The sequence below is a fragment of the Balaenoptera borealis genome (assembly GCF_965194805.1).
Source record: "Balaenoptera borealis genome assembly, chromosome: 15".
Lineage (NCBI taxonomy): Eukaryota > Metazoa > Chordata > Mammalia > Artiodactyla > Balaenopteridae > Balaenoptera > Balaenoptera borealis.
The window spans coordinates 83,406,201-83,427,513 of record NC_138871.1 but is presented as its reverse complement, the minus strand read 5'-3'; the positions used below and the strand labels follow the sequence as shown (position 1 = coordinate 83,427,513).

The following is a 21,313-nucleotide window of genomic DNA, read 5'->3' as shown; positions in this document are numbered from 1 at the left end:
GACAGGAGAGCTGGGTCACCCACTGTACCCACCTTCCCTCTTTCCACCAACCCAGCACTGGGCAAGAAAGTCCATGGCTTTACACACCCTCCTCTGAAAGGTCTTGACCATTTTCTTTCTTTGTATTTGTACTGTGACTTGCTTGATTTATGAGCAAGTTTCTCATTACCTCTCAAAATCCAGCTCATTTAGCCTTTCCTTCGTGAAGCCTTTCCTGTTTCTCATGGCACATGAGCCATTTCTCTCCAATGCTTTTACACTATTAAATTCCTGTTATTCACTTCCAGTTTGGACTGTGAGTTTCTCCAGAGACTAGAACCACAGTACCTGGTAGTCTATTTTCAGTGCCTAGTAGTACCTGGTACGTAGAAGGGGGTCAATAATTTAGGTTCCTATAGCCTTGTAGGTTGGCCCATGGGTTAAAGACTTTCCTCTGACAAATCCAGTTTATCCACGTGGCTATAACTTTCTTCCAGGCATGTTCAACAAGACACTCTTGTTGAATTGAAATTTGAGGAAAATGGTATATATTACATTTATGGAGTGATTTGCAATTTGCATCGTACTTTTATGAATATTTTGATTCTTGGCCTTATACCATCCAAGAGAGACAGGTAGGGCATCCATTCAACCCATGATGATGAGGATTATCATCCCCATTTTACAGATGAGGATACCGAGGCTCAGGTTTGTTGATTGTTTTTCCTCCTGGTTACAAAACTAGTAAATGGCAGGGCTGGGTCTTAAATCCAGGTCTTCTGAATGCCAGTTTAAAATTTTCTAACAACATGGTATTATTGTTAGAAAAGCATAACAATAATTTTGTGGGCTTTGTAAAACAAAAGAAAACCACAACCCGCCACGATAACAACCATCACAAAGGTCTTGAACTCTTCAGGGCAGATGCTATCTGTGTTTATTGGTGTGTCACGTGCTGAAATGCCACTGGTGTGAGCAGTGCCCAAACCCCAAGCACACAGGCCGGCCTGCGATGGGCAAACATCGTCACAACTCATCAAGCTCACAGATCTGCAAACATAAAACATTTACCAGGACTTGGCTCCATGAATGAGTGCCAAGCCCCTGGGATGCGGCCATGTGACTCCATCAATAAAACACTAAAACAGACCTTGGCAGGGTTTCAGGGTTCACATCTGGGAAGAAAGGTATGATTCATCATTATTTTGTCCATGTTTGCATGTGTGGGTCAGGCCTTCCTTCAGAGCCAGTCTGGACTGATTTACTCTGGCATTTATTCTTCTATGGGCCCTTCTAATGGCATTTCCAGGTTCCCCTTGGGCAAAGATGTAGGGGAAGTGATTGATTGATTGATTGATTGATTGATTGACTGATTGATTCTTAAGCCAAATTTCTTAGTCTGGCCTATGGCCAGTTAAATGGGTTTAGATGACATCTCTGGGTGAAGTCTTCTGGGTCCCTAGGCTACCCCAGGTCTTTGGGGCAAAGGAGCTCTTGGAATTTCTGTGGGTCCTTTAGGATTAAGCACAGGTAAGGTCACTCTATGTCGAATTAAGCCATTAAGCCAGGTTTCTCCATGTCTGCCCTGGAGAAACTCGTCAGAGGCTCACCGTGCCCGGTCCGTGCTCACGTCTGGTGTGCCCGGCCCTCTTCGCTCTCTCTCCTTTCTCTCTGAGCCCCTGTGGCTGAGTGGTCTGAGCAGAGTCCCAGACTCTGTTTATCCTTGTCACACTCTGGGAGCCATAACCTTCACAGAGACCCTCTTCGTGCGGGGAGACAGTAAGGCGTGCAGTGTAACTAACGTATCAGACAGCCTCAGACCTGAGCCCGTGTCAGCTCAGGACAAAGTGTGAGACTGGATGAAACCATTGCAAGACTTTGTCTCTGTGTCTGTAAAGGGGACATGTGCAAACAGCAGGGCACGTGTGGGATTAGTTTCTGCTCCTGACCGCCTGTCCCTAAAGCCACATTCCTTAACTTCCCTGGGCCTCAGTTTCTTTACTAATGAAACAAGGATTATAGTACTTCACCCAGGGCCAGAATACATGCCATTTACAATACCAGGGATAGAGTGGGAATTCATTGTGATTACAGATATGAAGCACCCTGTATACTACTTGTCTCGTAGTAAGCGTGCAATAAATGTCAGTTACTTTTACTCTCATTATTAGGGAGTTGCAGGGCCTCTTCTGGAGGACCAAAGAGGCGGTTGGCTTGTTTGTGATGGAGGTACCAGAGTCAACACAAATTGCCAAAGAGAAGGAGGGTCCAATTCGGGTGGGTCAGCTGCTGCCGGGATGAGGCTGGGAGAGGGTGTCACCTGCATGTTTGGGTCAGAGGCAGCAGGCCTCTAAACCCTGGGTTGGGACAAAGCCAGACCTTGGTTCTGGGAAGGGGATGAACTTCTGGGAGCACATCAGTGGCGGTGGGGATGTCAAAGCTGAGTTGCAGGCCTGGATCTAGGAAGGATCCTGGGGTTCAACAAATATCTTGGGCACCTTTGGAAAGTCAGGTACCATATGAGTATGGGACCCAGAGGAAAATAAGACACAGTCTCCATTGGGGGAGGATTATAGCTCTGGTTGTTGGCCAAAGGAGTCAGCCTTAGCCTGAATATTAGGAAACATAGGCCCCTAGGAATGCTTCTTTTTTTAAAATATATTTATTTATTTATTTGTTTGTTTTTGGCAGCGTTGGGTCTTCATTGCTGCGCGCGGGCTTTCTCTAGTTGTGGTGAGCGGGGGCTGCTCCTTGTTGCGGTGCGTGGGCTCTAGAGCACAGGCTCAGTAGTTGTGGCATGTGGACTCACTAGTTGTGGCTCCCAGGCTCTAGAGCGCAGGTTCAGTAGTTGTGGTGCACGGGCTTAGTTGCTCCGTGGCACGTGGGATCTTCCCGGACCAGGGCTCGAACCCGTGTCCCCTGCATTGGCAGGCGGATTCTTAACCACTGCGCCACCAGGGAAGCCCAGGAATGTTTTTAATTAAACAATCATTTTATGTTTTTCTCATTAAAAATAGTAAATGCAAACTATTTTACAACCACACGTAGGAAGGCCTACCTACACATATGTATTGCTACAAGTAAAGGAGTTTGGATTCAGAGGATTGAAGTTTAACAATGTTGCTTTCTGTGTAAACTCAGGCCTCATCTTCTTAATCATAAGATCATTTTGTCAGGTCATCGTGAACCGTGCATGAGACAGAGAAAGTGACTTTGCACACTGTGCAGTCAATGTTATCTGTCATTATATTTTAAAATTTACTTTCCTTTCTGAGAAATAAATAATACATGTTTTTAACCTCTACCCGCCACTTTCCTTTTTAAAGCTTTTGGGTAGATCCTGCCATCTGCTCCTCTCTCATTTCAATGATTATAAGATAACTTGAGAAGCTAAAAAGCCTGTAATTTCCCTAAATCAGAATTTTCTTGGGCGCCCTTTGCCCTGTGAGCTGGGCATTTCAGAACGTCTTCCAAAAATTGCTTTGATTTTCTGCGGTTGTCACCTCGATGTGAGTGCATTTCTGGCTCTACCTGTCCCTCCTTTTCTGGGGTTCAGGATAGGAGAGCTCACTCTGGTTGAGAGGTGACAGATATTGGGTACTGTCCCACGTGGTATCTCGTATACACTGATGAAACTGACCGGAAGCTGACAGATGGAAGCGTGACGCAGGGCTGGAGAACAAAGTCCACTGCATGGGAAGCTGAATCAAACTGAGTCTTGGTCCTTTGCCTCAGGAACTCTTCTCCCTTCCGTCCGGGTGCTTCTGTTCTTATGCTGGCAGCACAGTGCTTCTCTCCGGCCATCACTCTCCCCCAAGTCTATTCTGATGATGCACTGACTAGTCATTCAAGTGCCAGCCAACCACGCGTTTACAATGTGGCAGGTCAGGTTCTGTGGGGCTTGAGGCTTTTACATTTGGGGTGAACGTGCCTTCGTTTGCTCTGGCTGCCAAAACAAAGCACCGTAGACTGCATGTCTTGAACAATAGAAATATATCTCTCACAGTTCTGGAGGCTGGAAGTTTGAGATCAAAGTGTCGGCAGGGTTGGTTCCTTCCGAGGCCTCTCTCCTTGGCTTGCAGACGGCCACCTTCTCCCTGTGTCCTCACGTGGTCTTCTCTCTGTATGTGTCTGTGTCCCAAGCTCCACTTCTTATAAGGCTTCCAGTCATACTGTATTAGGGCCCACCCTAATGACCTCATTTTAGCTTAACTGTCTCTTTAAACCCCTGATCTCCAAATACAGTCACTTTCTGAGCTACTGGAGGGTTAGGGCTCCAACATGTGTATCTGTGGGGGACACGATGCCGTCCAGAACAAGATGCAAAGTTATGGATAAAAATGGAGGTTCGGGCTTCCCTGGTGGCGCAGTGGTTGAGAATCCGCCTGCCAATGCAGGGAACACGGGTTCGAGCCCTGGTCTGGGAAGATCCCACATGCCGCGGAGCAACTAGGCCCGTGAGCCACAATTACTGAGCCTGTGCGTCTGGAGCCTGTGCTCTGCAACAAGAGAGGCCGCGATAGTGAGAGGCCCGTGCACTGCGATGAAGAGTGGCCCCCGCTTGCCACAACTAGAGAAAGCCCTCGCACAGAAACGAAGACCCAACACAGCCAAAAATAAATAAATAAATAAAATTAAAAAAAAAATTGAGGTTCAGGGCTTCAGAAGGGGCCTGTGTAAGTGAAGGGCCCTAAAGTTGAAGCTTTATTAGCTTCGTGGTAAGTTTGCTCCTGAGTTGAGTTGTCAGCTGCCCTGTAGCTACCCCTGTGCTGGCACTGGGATGGAGATGAAGGAGACGGCCCCTGCTCCGAGGGAGCTGGTGGAGGGTGGGAGCGGCTGGCGAGTGTTACGTGTGGACCTAGGTAAGTGCTGTAATGAGGGTGGGGAAGCAGAGAGGGTGAGGAGATATTGCAACCCTGTTCTCATGCCCTGTTTTAGGATGTGAGTGGAAGACGACTGGGAAGGCAGGTTGGCTTCTTGAAAGAATAAACCCATGAAAAACAACACAACACAACAGCAACACCACAAAAACACCAGTGAGCTTGAAATCAGAGTATCTACCATGGGATGTGTTTCTTTCATTACAGACCCTACCACGTCATGCCCTACTTATAATGCAGTCAGAGCTTTCCTGAGTGAACATGGACGGCAGTGTGCCCACCCTCATGCCTGCACCCCGCTTGTGCTCTGGGCCGGGCGTTAGTCATCACCTGTACGCCTGAGGAAGTCCAGGGTTAGCAGGGAGAAGTGCCAGGGCCCTCATCTTCCAGCCAAGCTCTCTTTACTACATCAAAGCCATTTCTTTTTGTGCGCCAGGGGCAACGTCTTTAAAAAATAAATTTTCATGGTAGTGGGTCTCTCACGACAAAGCAACAAGCACTAAAGCCTTCGGGCCTGGGATACAAGCCATAGAAAGGATCTGGATGAGAGGAGAGAGCGCAGTTGGCTGCAGGAGAGCTGGAAGTGGTGGGAGACCTGACCAGCCAGACACGAATCTGTGGAAATAGTCACTTATTTTCAACGTTGACCTTGCCTAAGTCAGAGAGGGCAGGAGGGTGAAGCTTTCTTAGATAGTCAAACATTTTAGCAAATTGGGTGAGTCTGGCCTGGGAAACCAACCAAGACAAGAGTAAGGTGCTTAGAGGAAAGCCAGCATGGGGAGATAAGGTGTTGATGATTTGCTTCATGTCAGCTTCATTCGTGTTAACTATACTTTGCAGTAATTACTCTAATTAGCGGTTTTGAGCATGATGAAAGAAAATAATTGTAAGTATTTCTAGCTGGTCAGTGGGTTATAGATTGGACAACCAAGGAAAGTAGATGATGAAGCACAGTTTAGGTGAATGGACTCCATGTTATAATTAAGGTTCGCTGTGCTCTTGGTTACGTTTATTTGGCAATAGTCCATCATTTAGCATGAACTCAGGAGCCATGTGAGAGCAATTTTGAAGGCAGGGTCTCTGGAGTGCTGGATCTTGGTGTCCCAGCATCTCTGACAGGAGCCACGATAGGGGCTCCAAAAGGTGGGTGGGTTAGGGAAGGAATGACTGCATGTCTAGACCCACCATAGTGCATCAAGCAAGCATGGGCACCTTGTTCTCTAGGTGAAGCCCACCTCCCAGGCTGAGCAGGCAAAGGGTAACAAAAGGAGATCCTGAAACTGTATCCTGTGTTGTGTGCTTGTGGTGAGGGTGACCTGGTCATTCCTTCATGAGTCTTAAAGATAGACTTCCGGGTGATATCCTAAAGTAGAGCTATTTCCTGGATATGCCCTGCCTGTTACCGTCTCTTTGTTCACTACTTACTATTTGTATGACTGTGCTTCCTCCCCTGGACAAGGGGATAATACATGTTTGCTGTCCAGCCCTGGGCAAGGACACAGTAGATTCTCAGTAAATATCCGCTGCTGCTCCCGGCATCCCCCGCCCCGCCCCCATCCTGCCCAGTCCTGCCAGAGCTCCTGACTGTCCCCTTTGATTTCCGTGCCTCCACATCCAGCTCAAGGCTGCTTTGATGCTGGGGCTTCGCCTGTTTCTCCAGCGAACACCCGTCCTCTCCTGCACAGCTCAGCCCTCAGCGGTCTGCGCCTGGCAGCCCTGGCCCTTGTTTGATGCTCTCGATCTGTTTCCTCTAAGCAGTCTCACGGGAGACCAGGGGTCACATCGGCTGCTTATTTTTCCTGTTTCTCTTTCGCCTGAGCCTTAAAGGAGGATTACACTTGGTTAGATCCGATTAGAAAGTCCTGATTTGGCCACTTGCTAGCTGTGTGGTTTTGAGTCACTTAACTTTGTCTCTTGAGCCACAGTTTCCTTGTCTGAAGAAAAAGGGACAATAATGTCTAGCCTGTAGGATTACAGTGATGAGAAATAGTATTTTTTAAGTGCCTGGTACAGGTTTTAGCACATATAAGAGGCTCCACAAATAGTAGATGATGATGATAATATAATAGTAGCAATAATCGATGTTTATTGAGATCTGATTATATCCACAAACTTTCAGATAACGTTTCTTATCTAATATGTCTTACTTTGGATGAATTCAGCTGTAAAGAATTCTGGACCTGGGCAATGATCTGATGAGAAAGATGAGGTGACATGATGAAAAACCAATCATATTGGAGTGTTTACTGGGTGTCAGCTGTTTTACAAATGTATACAGGTCAATCACTGATGCCATAAAATGAGTGATAACGAGTAATTGGCCCAAGATTGCATCACAGATGGGAGCACAGAGCCAGGATTTGATCTCAGGTATTTCTGACCCCAAAGATCATGCTCTTTCATTTTCTGCCACTAGGATGAGTGGAACCGGAAAGATGGGCAGGCTTTGGTGTCTGTCCCTAAAGAGCAGGGACAGTAGGACAAACTAGCATCCGAGGGAGGTGGTAGAGCTGGGCTTGACCCAGGCTGCCGTCAGCCAGCAGTGGACCTGGGGTGTGAGAGCTGGTACTAGTAGGCAGAATAGATGTTATAACACGGGCATGTGAAAAGCTTGGGGTTCTAGACACTTGGTGCCTTGGAGAAGCTCACTGCCTGCCAGGGCTCTGTAGCCTAGACAGGCCTTGGAGTAACTCTCCTCAAAAGAAAAGGACTCACAGAAAAGTATTTGGGCAGAAGGCATCACCTGTGGTCTGAGGGAGGAGATAAATGCCCATGCTCCATCTCTTAGTGAAAGCAAGTTGTCTTCTTCAGGATCTTCCTAGGAACTGGTCAGGGATGAACTTACAGGACAAAGTCCTCAGACCCCAAAGCTCATAGGGTGGGAGGTCATGTAATTCACACAGAAACTCTGTAAGATGGTAGCATCACTTGGTTCTTTGCTGACAATAAGGAAACTGAAGACTGCAGAAGTGATAGGATTTTTCCAAGACTATATGGCTCATCAGTGCTGATCAAGGGTTTGAACCAATGTTCTCTGCTTTTCGCTTGAGCTATTTGCCCTATTCCAGAGATGGGAGAGGGAATTCCAGGAGCCAGGATGTGGCAAAGCCAGGGACTTGTAAGGGAAGACGGTTCATTTGACAGAATCAGGTGAATGGATTGTTGGGAGGAAAGATGAAAAGGGAGGAAACACCAGACGCTACCGTCCCTTAAGGACTCCTCCAAAGGCATTAAAACCAGAGATCTGTTTAGTCCTCTATGGTAAAATATGGGATGTCCGACCTTTCACCTCCCTCCATTGGAAGCACTAGTGGTTAGGGAAGGCTGGTGTTTGGAGCCAGATTAATTCGTTTCAAACTTGAGTTCTGCTATTTTCTAACCTCTCTAGACTCAACTTCATCTAAAAGGGGGATAATAAAGCCGACTTTGTAGTATCACTGGGTGGATTGCGGTCAGTTTAAAGAGATCACCTAGCCCTTCTTGGTGCCTATGAAATGGTAGTTGCTTTTTTTTCTTTTAGTTTTATTGAGATATAATTGATACACAGCACTGTATATGTTAAGACTTGACTTACGTACGTTGCAAAATTGTGACCACAATAAGTTTAGTTAACATCCATCACTTCATATAGTTACCAAAGAAAGAATGATTTTTTTTTTCCCATGGTGATAAGAATTTTTAGGGTTTACTCTCAGCAACTTTTAAATATACCACACAGCTGTGTTAACTAGAATCATCGTGTTGTACATTGCATCCTCAGTACTTATTTATCTTATACCGGAAGCTTATACCATTTTGACCACCTTCATCCCATTCCCCCACCTCCATCCCTGCCTCTGGTAACCCCAAATCTGGCCTCTTAGGGCTCTATCATCTAGGAGGTCCCATTTATTGAGGACTGAGAGAGATGGAGAGGGACTAAGAGAGAGAAAAGGAGCAGGGCAGGAAGGAGACAAGAGGAATGTTTTCTCTTCTCATTTGCACACATGAAAAAGCTGAGCACCCCAGGGGGTTTCCGCTGCTCCCGGCTTGGCTTGTCTGCCGACCTGGCCTGCAGAGGATGTGGGAATGGGCCCAGTGCAACAAAACAAAACAAGTTCCTTTTCCTTTGGACTGTCATTAAAGCCTGTGCTCTGCATGTACAAAGTATGTTTTTAGCCGAGAGCTGCAATCAGCATCTCATACAAATTGAGAAGCAGCCTCCAGCCTCCTGCCAAGCTTGCTCAGTCCTTGCCAGGGAGTGAATTTGAGGACTTGAGGGGACTTGGAAAATGTTATTCCAGTGCTGGCTTGACTTATAGCTTCTACAGCTACGATTTTAGCCTGGGATCCTTCAGGGTTGGTGGACCTACTTTCTCCAGGAAGAGGCTCTTCCCAGGCCCATCACCAGCATGCTTCACAGTTGAGCCAAGAGAAAGAATATGAGTATCATTATCTGCTGGCAAGTTAGTGGCCAAATGCCTCCTCCACCTGGAATTCATTCAGGTATTTGACAGACATTTATTAATCATCTACTGTGTCCCAGGTCCTAAGGAGTGAAGGTTCAAATACAGTGTTAATAATAGTAATGATATAATTGCCATTTTTTGAGGACTCAGTGTGTGTCAGGCACGTGCCAGACAATAAGGGTATGAAGTGAGGAACAACAACAGTAATAATAATTCCCACCATGTTTTCAGCTCTGTTTTAGGCAGGGCACTCATACTTCTGCTCTTATGTTTACACCTCATATAACTTAGAGAGAATGACCTCCCAGTCAAGAATTGGATACATTTTCTATCTCTCCAGACCTTTATCTGCTTGTCACTTTTCCAGGGAAAAAATCATTAAAAATAAATATTTATTTCAAATGATAAGTATTCCTCAACTGCTATAAATCTGCCATTTCTCTTCTGGGACATCCTTTAGCTGAGAGCTTTTTGAGTGAGAGTCAGGGTTTCCCATGCCAATCCCGGCTTTGGCCATGTGTCCACGAGGCAGAGGCAGACGGTCTTCCGGTCAGGTGTAACTGCAGTGTATTTTCTCAACAAAGTCTGGCTGAAAATCCAATGCATATCACATCTCCTAAAGAAACCATGCATATTGCATGAGTCTCCAAATGTAGAAACAGATACTCAGAAAATACAAGTCTCAAAATAAAACCGAAACATTTCAAAACAACAGCAGTTGCAACACCACCAAATGATTTAGTTTTTTTTTTTTCATCAGTATCATGAAAAAAAAATATTCCCACAGTCCCCAAGCAGAACCTGAAAATCCCAGCAGCCATGGTGAGGGTTTGAAATGAGTCCTTATTATAAGTGTGGGAAAGCAATAGACTGACAGACTTAGGTGCAGTTAGCTGAGCATAAGATCTTTTCCTGATCTGGAAGTCAGCGAAGATGAGAGCAGAATCGAATAGCAGTTTTTCTTTTTTTTTTTTCAATTAATTTTTATTGGAGTATAGTTGATTTACAATGTTGTGTTAGTTTCTGCTGTATAGCAAAGTGAATCAGTTATACATATACATATATCCACTCTTTTTTAGATTCTTTTCCCATTACAGACTGGTGAGTATAGCTCCCTATGCTATACAGTAGGTTCTTATTAGTTATCTATTTTATATATAGTAGTGTGTATATGTCAGTCCTAATGTCCCAATTTGTCCCTCCCCGAATAGCAGTTTTTCAGAATCGAGTTGCAAGATATCACTTCTGAGTGATTTGAGGCCTCGGTGCCTGGGCACTCCAGCCTGGGTTTGGTCGTTTTCACTCTTGTTTCTGCAGGTGTGTACAGGTGTCTTGCTCCTTGTTCGTCCCAGGTGTCTACCCTGTGCCCAAGCCCCGGGCTCCATGAGCATTGGCTGGATGATTCTCCCAGCCACCATCCTCAGGTTGTTCTAATTCCACTTCTTCTTTCCCACTTTAGAACACATATTAGTATGAGAGTGAGACTGACATTATGTCAGGGATAACCTTTAATATGCTCTAATTTATGAAAAAAGTAACATTTTAAAACTTGGTACTTTCACTATTATTAGTGCTGTGGACATCTGCTGATTCGGGATTTCTGGCATCCCTTCCCTCCTCTCATGGAAACAACTACCTCTTTTCTTTTGGGGGATTGACCGTCCTTTCTTCTTTCCCCGCGGTTGGAGGACTTGCCGTCACAGTGGTGGTAGCAGTGAGAATGAAAGGCAAAGAGTGATTTGAGAAATACATAGTTGGAAAGTCGGTGGGACTTGGTAACTGGGAGTGAGGGGTGAGGACAGGACAGGGAGTCCAGAATGACTCCCAGGTTTCTGGCTTGGGTGACTGTCAGGGGGTCACTGTTAATGGAGGCATAGGAAACAGGATGAGAATTGGGTCAAGGCTGGGACGCTGAGTCTGAGGCAACTGTGGACCGTCTGGGGGAGAAGTTGGCCGTAAGCACCAAGCATCTCCCCCCGGCTCCGCACACCTCCCACCTGGGTGCCTTTGCTGTGGGTGCTCTCCTACCCTGGTGCACCTTCCTGTGAGGTTGGCCTCATGCCCCACGGAGCGCTGATCACTTCTCCTTTACGTGCTCTCTGTATCCCATGCAGATTTAGGCGGAGTTTCTGGAACACGATAACTCACTGATGTGTTTGCTCCCTTCTCCTCTGGACCCTGTGCTCACTGAGGGTGCAGTGATGTGTGACTTATCTCTGCCACCCTCACACATGGTACAGGATGTCCAGGTTCAGTGCTGGCTCTGGGGGGACCACCTGCCCCGTGTTCACGGGAGGGCCAGGCACACGGACTTTCCAGTGATTAGACAGCCGCGTTGAGGAGTTTCCTGGCGGGGCCTGGGCTTGCACTGAGCCATCCTCACACTTGCCTCCAACCTGTGGACGCCTCGCAGCTGGTTCTGCAGCCTGTGGTCACAGAGCAGAGCAAAGCCACCTGCTTTCTGTTCTAGAGGCCCTGACACCTTGGTTTACGGTCACAGGGTTGCAACCAGTGAAGTCAACACCCACGGGACACCGGTGGGGCCTGTGTCCCCCACCTTTGCCTGCTGGCATCAAAAGAGGCCACATCTGAGCTAGCTTCGCTTGAGTTCAAGAAGCCAGAAAATGTATGATGTGGGCAGAATGACACTAAATGGTCTAGTTTTTGGAGGGTTTCCTGTGTACCAGGTAATTGATCTTCATTATCTAGAATTCTCATAGTAGTCATGCAAAGTAAGTACCAGATCCTCTTTTACACACATGGAAACTAAGATAAATAAGGTTGAGGAACTTGCTAAGGTCACACAACCAGGAAGTGGGAGGGCCAGAGCCTCAGGCAGCGTCACCCTCTGGTTCCATGCTCCTTCCTCCCAGCCCACCCCCTCAGCTGCCTAGGGCACTTCAATCTTAATGATGTGCTAGAATATGTGTTATCTTTCTGCCTGGGAGCTTGTTCTCTTTTGGATTGGGTCACCTCCCTCTGTTGGAAGCTGAGTTTTCTCCTCTTATTCCTTAAAATGTACCCTTGTATCCTTCTAATCCAAAGACAGGTGCTTCTTCCAACTTCTGGTCAACCTGTCCAGGAGTTCTCACTTGGCCATCCCACTGTGGGGGGCTGCAGTGCTTCAGAATAGGCCAAATTGGGTTTTCTTTTCATGACAGACGTTTGCTAATTGTGTGACTTCAGCCAAGTTACGCAACCACTGCAAACCTCAATTTCATCTGTAAAATCTGGTGAAAAATGGTATCTTATCTCAATGAATTCTTCTGAGGATTAGATGAGATAATATTTTCCAACAACTCACATGGATGTTGCAGATTAAATACGAAGACTAACAGAGATAAGGTATGAAAAGCAACCAGGAAACATTCATTCAAAGAAATATTGACTGAACATTTATTATGTACCAGGAACTGTTCTAGGTGCTGAAAATCGCAGGAAATCATAAAACACATACTTGCCCTCAATGATCTTACATTCTATTGGGGGACGACAGGAAATAAGCAAGGTAATATCTAATGTCAAGTGATGATAAATGTAATGGGGGAAAAGTGAAATAAAGTAAAGGGGATAGAGATATTGGGGTCTGGAAGTTTTTCTTATGTTACACAGAGTGGACAGGGAATGTTGAATGGTTAAGATAATACTTGAGCAGGTACCTGATGCGAGTGAGGGAGAAAATCTTGTGTCCACCTGAATTACGCGTGGCCCGTCCAGACATAGGGAGGTGCCTGTGCGCCAACCATGAGGCTGGGATGGGGTGTCTTGTTCAAGGAAAAACAGAGGGGCCAGAGGGGCTTCAGTGGAGTGACTGGGAAAAAATACAAGAGGTAGAGAGGCAGGAGGTGGGTGGAGAGTAGAATATGTAAGATTCTGTAGGCATTTTAAGAATTTTGGCTTTTTCTCTGACTGCTTTCAGAAACCATTTAAGAGTTTTGAGCAAAGTATGTACATTACATAAGGTGATTTATGTTTTAATAGGATCATTCTGTCTACTGAGTGGGGAAGAGTATGTGGATGGTGGTTATGGGGTGGGGTAAGGTGACAAGGGTGGAATCAGGGATACCAGACAGGAGGTTTTTCTTATAGCAGAAATAATGAAATTAGTGATAAAGGTATGATTTTGTATGTACTTTGAAGTTAAAACTGGCAGGACTTGCTGATGTGCTGAATGTGAAATTTAATAGAAATAGAGGAGTCTATTATCTCTCTAATATTTTTGCTTAAGCAATTGGAAGGATGGAGTTGCGTTTATTGAAGTGGGAAGACTGGGGTGGAGAAGTTTTACAGGGCTGTGAAGATCAGGAGGTCAGTTTTGAAGGCTGGGCTTGAGATGCCTATTGTGTATCCAATGAAATTGTCGGGTAGATTAGTAGATTTCCAAGTATGGCTCAATCATGATCTGTTGCTATACAATGGGGTTAAGGAAGAATATATCTGGCGTCCACAATCCCTTGGAGCCGCTCTTGGTGTACTGTGACTAATTTTAATGGTTTAATGGTGAATGGACAAGACCAGAAACCACACTTAAGAAAAGCAGGGCAAAGAGGTAACTAAGGACTCAGATCCTTCAGGTATCAGGGTTGGATCACCCACAGTTAAGCCATCTAGACCAGCAGAGACACTAGGTGAGCGTGAGGGGAAACTACAATAGATCCTGGATATGATGGTTAATTTTATGTGTCACCTTGGCTTGGCCATGGTGCCCCGATGTGTGGTCAAACTTAGTCTAGACATTGCTGTGAAGGTATTTTTTTTAGATGCGATTAACATTTAAATTAGTAGACTGAATAAAACAGATGACTCTCTATAATGTGAGGGCACATCATCCAGTCAATTGAGGCCTTAAGAGAAAAAAGGCTGAGGTCCCCAGAGGAAGAAAACTACAGCATCAACCCTTCCCTGGGTCTCCAGGCTGCCGGGCTCCTCTGCAGATTTTGGACTTGCTAGTCTCCACAATCATGTGATCATGTGAGCCAATTCCTTAAGACTTCCTTTCTCTCTCTCTCTGTGTCACACACACACACACACACACACACACACACACACACCCCTTACATCATTTACTTCAGCAACTGACAAACATCAGCTGTGGAAGAAGAGTATTATCATTGCCATTCCTGTTTCTGGATAAATTTTTCATTTAAGATTAAGATTGTCATTAGATTATTATTTTTTCTCTCTTTTTTAAACTGGTTTAGGAGAGTGGGATGAGATGGGAAGAGAGTTACACAAAAGTTACAAATCCTTTTTCTGTTTTGCTGGGAAAAGACAAATTCAGGAATTTTGTGAATTGATAACACCCCTTGCCACTGTTTGTAACTCACCCTCAATTCTAAATTTCATTTGTCCATTTTTCCTGTCTGCTCTCTTACAGGGATGTCTTATGAATTCTAGAACCTTCAGGTTGCCGTCAGTAAACAAACAAATAACTACTGTTTGTGTCAGTTTGATACTTTGAAATAGAAATTCAATGCCATGAGATAAACAACAAGGTCCTACTGTATAGGAGAAGGAACTATATTCAATATCTTGTAATAACATAATCGAAAAGTATCTGAAAAAGAAGATATATACCCTATCTATCTATCTATCATCTATCTATCTATCTATCTATCTATCTATCTATCTATCTATCTATCTATCTATCATCTATCTATCTACCTATCTATCTAATCTATCTATCTATATCTGAATCACTTTGCTGTACACCAGAAACTACCACAACATTGTAAATCAACTATACTTCAATTAAAAAAAAAAAAAGAACTTAAATGCTGATGTCCCTATCAGCCTTAACTACACAGTCATACTCATTACTCTCTGGGAATTTTGTAGTTTTAAATGCGTCCCACCATCAGAATCCAAACCAAGTAAAGGTGGAGATAAAAGGTAAGAAAACAACTTATTTAATATCTTTTGCCACAATGTCAATTCAACATCCTATAATATGCAAAACCTTTAGTGACAGCACCATATACTTTATTCCTAAGGATTGTGAAAGTCAGAGAAGGTCTGCTGGAAATGAATTTTCCAGCTGCTCCTGTTGGTTGCCTTTGCTTTTTTGCTCCTGTAGGGTAGATCCCAAGCCCGCAGATGCTGACAGCCACTCTGGATTTGTAGCCCAAAGCACACTTCCCTCCACACACGCACTTCATCTCCACCACATGTGTTGGTGCAGATGTGAATCATCTTTGCAAACAAACTGATTTCAAAGATGATTTCAAGAGTCAGTCTAATGAGCAGTGAATATGGACTGATTACTGTATTTGCAAAGAATCTTATTTTTTTCCCGTAACATTGCACTAAAGATCGGCCCAGTGCTTTCTCGTAGGCTTACAAATGTAAGTAATCAATGTGTTTGCGTAAATGTTTAAAGATGTCCACATTCATGTTTATGAATCAATGGACTCCTCATAATTGCTTTTGTGTGATCTGATAGACACAAACATAAACAGGACCCACCATATCTTAGAAGACTTCCTCATGGAATTTAGAAAAATGTGGTGATGAAAGAAACGTTTATACCACATCAAAAAATCTCATAGGAAGAATTACAGATGGAAGAATTCATGCTTGGATACATTCAGTTGTATATTTTTCTTTATTTGTAACATTGTCTTTGTGATTTAGTTTGTTTGCTTTATTGTGGTAAGAACACAACATGAGATCTACCCTCTTAACAAATTTCTAAGTGTATATTACCATATGGTTTACTATAGGCACAGTGTAGTACAGCCGATCTCAAGAACTTATATATGTCTTGCATAGTGGCAACTTTATAGTTATTAAACAGAAACTCCTCATTTTCCCTTCCCAGAGATTTAGGTGCTTAAATCTACTTCTAGATCTTCTTGACTTGCTGATTCTCAACGAGGCACTGAATTATTAGCTCACAACCTCACAATCATGCACAGAACAGATGCTTCTTGAGGTATGGTTGGGTGATAATATAGAGTCACCTACAGAGACCTGGCTTTGGCTTCTGACTGTCCTGGGTTCAAATCAAGAGTTTCTCTGCCTGTTAGTTGTTTGATTTTGGGCAGGTCAACTAGTCTCTGAGTTTCCGTTTCTTCATTTCTAAAATGGGGAATATTATTTACCTGGCAGGGCTGTTATGGGGATTGAATGAGACAACATTTTTAGAGCACCCCAAAGTTTTTGGCAAGTAGTAGATGCTCAACGAAAGGTCATTTCTTCCCATCCCCCTTTCTCTACCTGGAAGCTTGTTCTAACTCAGGTGTGAAAGAGAAGCAGAAGAGCATTCCTGGAGATATTTCTGGCTTACAGTAGTTTGGGAAAGCTAAGTAATTTATGAGACTAAGGGAGAGAGGAGGGGGCGCCATGATGATATTTTTGGTGTCTGCCCAGTGTTTTCTAAAACTTGGGCCAATTAATATTCCTTTAACCTGGAATGCTTTTCTTGCCTCTCCCTTTAAGTAGTTCATGTCCTCCACCAAACCTTTCTTGTAGGACTTTCCCAGCCAAAGTTGCTTATGAGCTTGTGCTCCTCTGAACTTCCATACATCTCTCACACAGAATCATCACATTTGTCCTTGTGTCCTTTCATAGCTGTTGAAGCCTTGGCTTATAGTTTTTACTGAAGTCTATGTGTAGTGAGAGCCAAGGCACCTCCATTTCATCATTGCATATTGGACACCTAGGGGACCTGGCAAGGGACCGTATATGGCAAGTCATCTGGGTTTGGGGATCGAAGACCTGGGTTTGAGTCCAGCTTTATTGTTTATTGTGTGGTATCAGGTAAGTCCCATAGATTTTCCTAGAATGTGTTTCCTTATTTATGAAATGTTTATAATAATCCCATTGGCCATTTAAAAAAATAAATGTCCTCAAATTCTATTCAAAAGGGGTGCAATATAAATAAAATGAATGGAATGGTTTCTACTCTACCTTCATTGAGGAACTGTTGGTCAGCCATGGCAGATCACGGCTGTGAGAGTATTTGATGAATAATAAATGCGGTATCGACACTATGTATAGTTATTAGGCACTCATTAAATATCTCCTGAATCAATGCTTAATGCAAAGAAGATGTCTTTCCCTTTCTCTTTTATTGGCCTGGGAAGAAGGGTCACAGCTTGATAACATGCTTGGGGAAAGGGGAGCAACAACTCTTATGGGAAAGAGACAGTCAAGGGAAGGTGGCAGCGTCGGACACACAGTAAGTCTAAATAAATATATGTGGAATATGGTTGATTAGGTAAACAGTAGAGTGGTTGGGGAAATATGTCATAATATAGAAAAATGTTGAGAGGTCAAAAGAAGCAATGTGAGCATTGATTAGACTCTTTTCCCCAACTCCGACCTTCCTTGTTCCCTTTCCATGCATCATTTTTTGGTACAGCACTTTACACCTATTTATTTGTTCATTTTTCTATGTGTTTATATTTGTTTATCTGATTATTTAGTTAGTTTAACATCTCTCTCCCCTTGCTAGATGATAAGCTCTAAGAGGCGATGATTTTTGATCATTTTCCTTACTTGCATATCCATGGTGCCTAGAATAATGCCAGGCTAATGCCTGGCACAGGGCAGGTGCTCATAAATGCTTGTAGAATGAGTCATGATGAATTTTACTGTCTTCCTATATTTCACTACATCATCCTTCTGGTTTCCTACTTATCTCCATCTTGGATTATCTTGTCTATTTATTTGCTTATTTGTTTGTCATTTTTTCCTTTCCAATTGAGGCTCAGCAGTGATCTGAGTACAGACAGCTCGGGATTGAATTCTGGTGCCATCACTGACTAACCGTATGGCCCTGGGCAACTTGCTTATCTGTTCAGAGCCTCAGTTTCCTCGGCTGTAACATGGGGATAATAGCAATTCCTGCTCCCAAAGTTGTTGTGAGGATTGAGTTTGTTAATGCACACAGGGTACAACACCAGGCACATAGTAAGTGCTCAGTGAAGGGTTATTATTATTGAAGTATAAGTAACAAGAAAGCAGGGGCACTGTGTCTCTTACTTATTCTGCTGTCCTTGGTGTCGAATACACAGTCACCACTCACTAAATATTGATGAATAAGTGAATAAATATGTCAAAACAAGTAGTTGTAATATAGACATTTGCCTTAACAGTATCGGACATATAAGGAATTTTACTGAACAAACATTTTTGAAAAGTGCCTGCTATATGCCAGGCACTGTGGGGAAATGCGATGATTCATCTATTCATTTATTTATTATTATCTAGATGCGAGCATCTCAGGCTGAATCCATGGCCTCAGAATGTCAAGGATTTATGGGCTCCAGTGAGAAACGGTGATCTGGACCAGTTCTGGCATGGTTGCCCTTTGATAATGCCCTGAACCAGTGTTCACGGGACACTAACCCACACCAGGTCCTTATCGGGCCGCAGGGATGCAGTGATGGAAAAGGCCAATCCCTGCAGCAAAGAGCTCACGGCATGTGTTTGATGTGAAAGAGACAAACAGGGTGCACTGGGGTGCGTCTATGGTAGAGAAAAGGAACGGGGCTTGGGGAGCACAGAGGAGGCATCTAGATGAGAATTGAGGGTGCAGAGGGTGAGATACAGCTTCCAGTGTTACTCTCAGGAGCTTCACATACAGACAGTTCAGGCCAACCTCAGCAATGGTGGAATGCCACTCTGAATCCTTGAAAAGGAACTAATTATAGGACATTTTCCCCCTGCAGGCAGTTGTATTCTCTTCTGAAAGTACACCATCATCACACTCCTCATAAAGGGTTGTGATTTTCTATTTGTCTGTTTTATTACCCACTACACTGAGCTCAGTGAATATTTGTTGAACCAAAATAAATCAAATTCCCAAGTGTATTAATTTCCTAGGTTGCTGTAACAAAGTACCATAAGCTGGGTAGCTTAGAACAACAGAATTTTGTTGTTCCTCATTTCTGAGGGCTAGAAGTTCACTGTCAAGGTTTGGCAGGACCATGCTCCATCTGAGACTCTGGAATCCTTGCCCCTTCCTAGCTTCTGATGCTTTGCCAGCCATCTTGGGCATCCTTTGACCTGTAGGTGCATCACTCCAATCCTCTGCCTTCACGTGCTGTTCTCCTCGTGGCTTCACATCATCTTCCCTCCGTGCATGTCTGTCTCTATGTCCAAGTTTCTCATTATAGGACACCAGTCATTCAGATTAGGAGCCACTCTTAATCAGCTCATCTTAACTTGATTAAATCTGCAAAGACCCTATTTCCAAACAAGGTCACATTCTGAAGTCTGGGGGGTTTGGATGTCAGCGTATCTTATTTTAACGGGACACAATTCAACTCGTAACACCAGGCTGGGGAGCTCGTGGATTTTGGGGATGAGCAAGAAGGTTAGCATTGCAGGGGGCTGCAGAGGACATGCATGAGGCTGGGGGCTTCGTGCAATCCTCACCAGAACAAGGAAGCCTATGGGAAGACAGTCTTTAACCAGAGAGTCAGACCTACCTTTGGAGGCTCTGCTACAGATATTCAGCTGAACCTTACCGGAACTTGGCTTTCTAATTTCTGAGTCCAGCCTGTTATTTAACAGGACCTAACATCTGTCCAAAGGGCTAGAGTCTGTTCCTGCCTTCCGGGCTCCACTTGACACCTGAAACCCGAGGAAGACACTCTCTGACTTCAAGCCTTGGCACTAGACAGCCTCTTTAGGCATCTGGATCAGTTCAAACCAGGTCTGATTTCACCTTGCCTCTGTGGGCTCCTAACAGTAGTAGAGGTAGCAATATGGCTTCCTCTAGCAGAGAACACAATAGTTACCTCGTCTCTGGTCCTCTGACAGCCCCACTGTTGGGGCTTCACTGGGGTAGGGTGGAGATCATCTCCTTGGAATAGAACAAAGAATGAAGCCTGGAGAGTTTATATTGACACACACACGGCCACACAGCTAGTAAGTGGTGACGTCGGGGCCTGAAGCCTGTTGCATGGGACTCCGCAGTCTTTATGTTCATCTACCCTACTTCCCTTCAGCCAAAGGCTTGGGGGCAGCTCTAGGAAGGTTTTGACCCCTATTCCTGTCATTATCCAAATAAGCCATCCTCTTAAATGGCCACCTGCCTCGCCTGAATCTTTCTGTCCTGTTGGTCCTCAAACCAGAGGACAGGGGTGGTGAGACAAAGACAGCCCGGGTCATGGAACACTCGTTCCTCTGTTCTACGCGGTGTGGCTCTCTGGGTTTGAGCCGTCGGCTGCTGGTGCAGGGGCGCTAGGATGCTCATGTTCTCCAGAAAGTTCTCTGGCCTTCAAGGCTGTGGGGGAATTCATCACTTTTCAAAGTAATCGGAAGATTGACCTTCCAGAATCCTGCCCCCCTCCCCCAGTTACCTCTCCATCGCCTCCTATGAGATCGCTGTCATCAGTGGTGTTCTGAAGGTTTCCAGTGTCGAGCAGCTAAAGATAAACGAGAGCAGTGAGCTGGACCAACACACGTTCTGCAGAGAGAATTCATTCACGGGCGAGGTCTGAAGAGGAGTCACTTTTGCGGCTCTGGTTCCTGCCGCTCTGACTCTCCATCATGGACCATAGGATGCGTGTGGGCTGGGAGGGCATGGACCACAAGGGCTGTTTTTGTCAGCCAAGCCGCAGGAGGGAGCCGCACGGCCCCGGGGCCAACCTCAGCCAGCCACAGGGGCCGGTTCTCAGGAGCGAGCGGGGGGCCAGCAGGACTGGGGTTTCCGCTTTCTCACAGGAAGCCTCAATTGCTCTCCTCGGGACCGCAGGGGCCTTGCTGAGCAGCGGTGACTCAGCTTCCTGTGTGCTCTGGCAGGCGAGGAGGACCCCTGACGGCGCAGGGCCCCTTTTGCCTGTGTGTCCCCTCCCATCCACTTTCTGCTCTAGAAAACCTCCAGGAATGATCCAAGTCTCTGTTTACCGGAAGCCTTGTTGAGAAAACCAGTTCGGACTTCACATTTCTACAGCATTTGTCACCTTATGAAAACATTTTCTCACACATTGGTTCATCCAATGGTCACACAGACTCTGAGACTGTAGGGAGGCCATTGTCACCACTGTTACA

General features: G+C 45.0%; 1 long non-coding RNA gene across 1 annotated transcript; it reads right to left on the bottom strand.

The window, feature by feature from the left end:
- Positions 1-4,620: 4,620 nt before the first annotated feature.
- Positions 4,621-14,801, bottom strand: LOC309612177. The gene is made up of 2 exons (XR_014235031.1): positions 11,712-14,801; positions 4,621-10,950 (listed from the first exon to the last, which is right to left on the bottom strand). It is a non-coding gene; the product is annotated as an uncharacterized lncRNA (long non-coding RNA).
- Between the last annotated feature and the right edge of the window lie 6,512 nt (positions 14,802-21,313).